Consider the following 7037-nt stretch of genomic DNA (forward strand, 5'->3'; position numbering starts at 1 on the left):
GGCTGTTTGAGGCCACCTATCTATTTGTTACTTTATTGTTGGCTAACTTTCCTCCGCAGGGCATCAAAAAAGTTAACATGAACCTAAATTAATTTGCTAACTGATATGTCCAATGCTCACAGTCACAGTGACTCTTTACTTACCCTCTTGTCCATGAAAATACAGTCAGCCCGATGGTCTGTTGCAGTTGACTTTGGACATTTTGTTGCTCTCAAGAGAATCTCAATGTCAATGTATTCACTGCTGATCTAAATCACATAAACACGTTATATACAAAATTGCCTACAACTGTTTTAAAGGCAATATAACAAACAATAATCACCCAAAAAATGGCAAACTGTCACAGACTTGACTGCAGCAGATTCAGAGAGAAACTGTGAGAAGGTAAAATTGACCAGGGCTGAGATATACAACCATCACTTTCATTGTGAAGAGACATTAAGCATCATATGCATTGAAATTAAAACATCAAAATCAATGTGATTCTCATTAGTTCAGCTTGCAGATGATGAAAGTTTCACACTTTTGTAAACACTTTCTCAGCAGTTACCTTCGGACGGCCCTGGATGTTATAGAAATTCATGTGCTGACGGGTTCCTTGATGAGCATTTTCGACTGCGAGTTTAATGGCCGTCTTGTAGAGTGCAGGGAGACTGTGGTAATCTTGCTGGGCCTCTGTGGAGATAAGCAGAGCTCCATAAGCCAAAACCAGAACCAGCAGGCGGGTCATCTTCCTCTCAGCTTTGAAGGGAGAAGCAGGACTGAGGACACTGATCTGTGGTCCCCTTATCCAGCACGTCCAGGGGCGTGTCCTTCACCCGAAACAAACAGACCTTTGAACAACATTGGAAAACTCTTCAGGATGAATCGAGGCAGGTGGTCAAGTGGGTTTATTGTTATTTCAGCAATATACACAGTACACAGTGAAAGGAAACATTGTTCCTCCTGGACCACGGTGCAAGACAAAGAAGAAAAACAGAAACAACACAAGATGACACAAGTGCGGGCAAGATAGAACTATACAGAGTGAAAGGAGCACAAACAGAGGGAGAAAGTGCAAGATAAACACAAGAGCAACAATACAATACTACAGGACAAGACAGCGCAGTCAAGAACACAGAGTGCAGCCAGAGCTAACCTGAATAGGGGCATCAAGGTTGCCAGGCAGGCAGAGAAACAGAAAATAGAGGTCTACTTCACATACAACAACCCACAGTGGGTGTGGCAGGGAATACAACACATTACAAACTTCAAAGGCAACAACACCGTCACTGTTAACAGCAACGCCCTTTTAGCAAAGGAGCTAAACAGCTTCTTTGCTCGTCTGGAGGAACACAGAGCAGACATAGCCACACTGCCCCCTCCCCCAATCTCCAGCACTCACAGACTCCCTCTGCAGGAACACCACGCGAGAAGGCACATTGCATCTCTAGGTGTGTGGAGTTTAAGACAAGGCAAGTGATGCTACGATAATATAATTCCTTGGTAAGACCCCACCTAGAATATTGTGTGCGGGTTTGGTTACCATACCTTAAGAAGGACATTGCTGCCTTGGAAAAGGTGCAACGTAGGGCAACGAGAATGATTCCTGGTCTTAGAGGAATGTCTAATGAGGAGAGGTTAGCTGAGCTGAATCTGTTTAGCCTCGAGCAAAGGAGACTAAGGGGGGACATAATCCAGGTGTTTAAGATTCTAACAGGTCTGGATGCTGTTCAGCCAAATGGCTATTTCAATGTTAGTTTAAATACCAGAACTCGTGGCCATAAGTGGAAATTAGCTGGAGAACATTTTAAAACGAATTTGATGAAGCATTTCTGTACACAGCGTGTAGTTAGAGTATGGAATAGTCTTCCTGTTATTGTAACACAAGCTAAAACCCTGGGTTCTTTTAAATCAGAGCTAGATAAGATTTTTGAGCTATTAGCTAAGTTCTCCTCAAAGGAGCTTGATGGGCCGAATGGCCTCCTCTCATTTGTAAATCTCTTTGGTTCTTATGAGTCAGCTTACAGAGATGAGGTCCAGAAACTGATAGGTTGGAGTTCAGCAAACAATTTGGCACTAAACAGCACAAAGACAAAGGAATCACTGACTTCAGGAAGGATGGAGGCGACACTGGCCTGCCTAGATGGATGGATGGATGTTTTTATTGACATTGTAAGTACAATGAGATTTAGTTTGGAACGCGCCAGCAGCTACACAGTATATTTACAATTATATAGATTGTGAGGCATAAAATAAGGTGTGAGTAATATAACATAACGACATAATATAAGTAATCATTAATTAATCATTACAGATGGTATGAGGTGTGAACCGCTAGGCTGCTATGGCATGTTTGGTATCAAACCGATGGAAAATCACTCCAGTTTCCAAATCTGGTCAGTGGTTACCACGAAAGTGAATATATCAAAAGTTACACCAGCCTAACGAAAATCATCAATACAAGGGAAATCACTCTGGTCATAAATCTCAAAAGGACTGATACAGACCCCCTTCCGAAAGCCCGCCAAATGGATGGTCAGCCATTGGTCCAGGAGTCGAATTCCTGGTCACTCCTATTCACGAACTTTACACTATAAAACCTGGCACCTCAGAACAAAGCCAGGAGAGGAGAAACAGAAGGGAGGAGAAAACAAAAGACCATCAGCACGAAGAGAGGCAGAGAACATCAGCCCAAGAGAAGAGAAGCCCACAAGAAGCCCTCCTGAAGCCTATCAGTGAAGACCCAGCTGGACAGAGAACTGCAACCAAGCCCAAGCTTCACCAGGAGAGGGAATCAGAGGGGCTCCACTCCAACAACCGCTGCAAACACCGCGCCTCCCTGAGTGCCATCACCCATCAGCTCATCAGCCTCCGCAACCAACTGCCAAGACCCCCCCCCCCCACTCTGCAACCAAGTAAACAAACTTCCTTTCATTTATAACAACCTAAACTCCTATTCACCTGCTATATTACTTTAGGACAGTATTTCCACAAATTGCTTGCTTTGCAGAACAGTATTTTCCCTTTTAAGGTTACTCATTTTAAATCTGGTCATTGCATTTTCATGATTACATTGTTTGTGTCCACTCCGTTATTTCGTGTTTATTGTTTGTTAGGTGTAATGTCTGTCTTATGTTAGTTATAGGAATAAATGCATGTCTTTTACACAACTTCAGCCTCCGTTCATTGAGTGCTCACAAGAATCCCTGCCTGTGCGATCTACGCTCTGAAACCTCAAATTCGCCTGAAATATCGCGAGACTCTCTCTCATTGGCCGTGAGGGGAGCTTCGCTACCGATCGTTTACATTACCTGGTGACGCAGCTCGTTGGACAAGCCTTCTATTCTAACCCAGGTTATTACGTGATACTGGTTATTAATGAGTTCCATTTAAGTCACACATTAACAGACTCACGGTGTTTCGCAATTGAGTTTGAGCCGACCATTCAGCATAAAAATTGGTTAATAATCACAAGGCACAAGGTTTAAACTTATTCTGAGCACACAATTTAAACTTTTTATGATCCGAACGTGCAGTGAAGAAGCGCTACTGTGAACTGGTTGCAAAAGTCGCACTCATGGCAATCTGAAGGCATTTAAGCGGGATCATATGGGCTTATTATAGTTATTTTTATTTCTATTATTAGTAGTTATATTATTTTGTTTTATTTTCGGTGATTTCATTGTAGTTCTTTCGTATTAAACTGCAGTAAACTTTAACCCTATGTCTGACGAGATTCTCAGATGTAGCGCTTTGTTTCCAGGTTCAATTCGGACGAGTGTCTCCGTTTCTATATATCCTGGGAGAGATCTCTCTATTAGCGAACGGGAATACTTGTTATGAGGTTCTAACCTAAATTATGTTGCGCTTGGACATAAGACCGATAGCTTAGTTACCTATCAGGATCATACTCGTATGTGTGTGCCTGCTTTAGACAAAGCAAGTTTAACACAACTTTGCGCTGTGAGCCAAGTGTGTGTCATTTAGAAATTGGGAGTCTCCTGTGCTTGAGACCCACCGTGGTTAAGCACCATTTGCGACGAGATATAGTGCACTCACAATTTAAATCTGTCGCCGTAACGCGTGCGCCGTCTCGCTTCAGTAATTGTTTTAAGGGGTTTTATACTGTGCAAGGCACAGAAGAAGGCCACAAGCAGCATGCGCATGCATTAAATGTGTGTGTCACTCATCTAGCGTCGGCAACCGCCTAGCTATATCTTTGGTTACCTCTAGTGGTCAGGCATAGAACTACCACTCCATTTCGAAATTGCGCCTCTAGTGGCCAGGCATAGAACTACCACTCAATTTCGATATTGCGCCTCTAGTGGCCAGGCATAGAACTACCACTCCATTTTGATTTTGCGCCCCCGGTGGTCAGGCATAGAACTACCACTCCATTTCGATATTGCGCCCCCGGTGGTCAGGCATAGAACTACCACTCCAGTTCGAAATTGCGCCTCTAGTGGTCAGGCATATAACTACCACTCCATTTCGAAATCGCGCCTCTAGTGGTCAGGCATAGAACTACCACTCCATTTCGAAATTGGGCTTCTAGTGGTCAGGCATAGAACTACCACTCAATTTTGAAATTGCGCTTCTAGTGGCAAGCCATAGAAGTACTACTCCATTTCGAAATCGCGCCTCTAGTGGTCAGGCATAGAACTACCACTCCATTTCGATATTGCGCCCCCGGTGGTCAGGCATAGAACTACCACTCCATTTCGAAATTGCGCTTCTAGTGGTCAGGCATAGAACTACCACTCAATTTTGAAATTGCGCTTCTAGTGACAAGCCATAGAACTACTACTCCATTTCGAAATCGCGCCTCTAGTGGTCAGGCATAGAACTACTATTCCATTTCGTAATCGTGCCTCTAGTGGTCAGGCATAGAACTACCACTCCATTTCGAAATTGCGCTCCCGGTGGTCAGGCATAGAACTACCACTCCATTTCGATATTGCGCCCCCGGTGGTCAGGCATAGAAGTACCACTCCATTTCGATATTGCGCCCCCGGTGGTCAGGCATAGAACTACCACTCCAGTTCGAAATTGCGCCTCCAGTGGTCAGGCATAGAACTACCACTCCATTTCAAAATCGCGCCTCCATTGGTCAGGCATAGAACTACAACTCCATTTCGATATTGCGCCCCCGGTGGTCAGGCATAGAACTACCACTCCATTTCGAAATTGCGCTTCTAGTGGTCAGGCATAGAACTACCACTCAATTTTGAAATTGCGCTTCTAGTGGCAAGCCATAGCAGTGCCACTCCATTGAAATTGCACCTCTAGTGGTCCGCCATAGTAGGTTAACAACATCTGAGTTGGGTCTCTGGTGGTCAACTGCGGTGATACAACACGCATAATTGGACACACAGGTTCTTGCCTGAAAGCAGGAATCAACTTCACGGACTAAATCAGTTTGATCACAATACATTAACATCCAATTAGGTTATTGTTGCATAACTAATTGATGTTTACAATTGAATAAGAAACACAATTCATTTGGTTTGATTCCCGTTTAACCTTTTTGATTTATTTTAGGTTTTATTTCACCTTATGCTTTCATTCATTCCCTCTCCCCCAACAAGGGGACTTGCATAGAAGTTCAACCACTATTAACAACAGTAAACCAGTTACGTACACAATCCCATCAGGAAGTCGTTTGGATGTGATCAGTTGAGCCCTTCGGGTGCTGGGTGCTTACCATTCGCTCTCTGTTGGTTGAGCTTGTCTGTGGCTCTGCTGTCACTGCTTGTGATCGTACAGTTTGTCAGAACCGAAGGGGAGTTCTCAGCAATTGGATGCCCAAAAGCGTGTCAGCCCGGCTACACCCACTGACTCATTACGGGCAAGGCTGACAGGTACCTCAGGCGGTCATTACAACTTTTGAGCAGGACTTCGTTTAGGGTGAGTTCTGAGAACGGCCCTAGCTTGGACTCTCACTAGGGTGGGTGATACCTGAAGGCAATTTTGCCAGCCGATAAGCTGAGCTCCACCTGGGTTGTCTCAGTTGTGCATACAGAATACGCCCTTCCAAGTTAACATTGCTGGGGATCGGGGGAGTGGAAGCCGGACTCAGGCTTGCTTGGCTGGGAGAATGATTCCTGGTCTTAGAGGAATGTTTAATGAGGAGAGGTTAGCTGAGCTGAATCTGTTTAGCCTCGAGCAAAGGAGACTAAGGGGGGACATAATCCAGGTGTTAAATCTGGTCATTGCATTACATTTTTTTTGTATCCACTCCTTTATTTCGTGTTTATTGTTTGTTAGGTGTAATGTCTGTCTTATGTTAGTTATATCCATCCATCCATTTTCCAAACTGCTTATCCTACTGGGTCGCGGGTGGTCCGGAACCTATCCCGGAATGTGGAATGGGCACGAGGCAGGGAACAATCCAGGATGGGGGGCAGCCCATCACAGGGCACACTCACACACAAATCGTGATTATATTATTGCACTATACTATATAAATAAAAAGTAAACTTAATACCAGTTGTGGTAATAAAGTGCACAGAGAGTAAGAGAGAGTAGGGTTTCACATAAACGTATGTTCATTAGCATTTAGTATTCTGATGGCTTTGGGGTTAGAAGCTCTTATTAAATCTGGTTGTTCTGCAATGCATACTGCGGTAACGTTTACCAGAGGGCAGAAGTTCAAACATCTCATGTGCTGGGTGCGTGGGATCTTTTTTAAATATAATTATGCATATGTAGAACTAGGGATATGATCCTGTTAAGTATGATAGTTCTGTCTCATTATTGCAGGATCGACATCCATAGTAACTGTGGTGATCTATCCATTTGTGTGCATGTCTGTGTGTGTGTGTGCGAGCGGGTATACCTATCCTACCCCATAGCGTGATAAATACCTGTTTTTTTTTTCCCTTATGGGGACCACGAAACTGAAAACCAGGAAAACTCTATTTTATAAAAATCTGTGACTGCTGTGGAAAAACTAAAAATGCAAAACCTCTTTTATTTTGCTTGGTTACTTATGGTTATGGTTAGGGCAGGGTGGGGGTTAAGATTGTCATAGTTAGCGTTAGCATTTATCCAAT

The sequence above is a fragment of the Brienomyrus brachyistius genome, unplaced genomic scaffold, assembly GCF_023856365.1.
Source record: "Brienomyrus brachyistius isolate T26 unplaced genomic scaffold, BBRACH_0.4 scaffold482, whole genome shotgun sequence".
Taxonomy (NCBI): Eukaryota; Metazoa; Chordata; class Actinopteri; order Osteoglossiformes; family Mormyridae; genus Brienomyrus; species Brienomyrus brachyistius.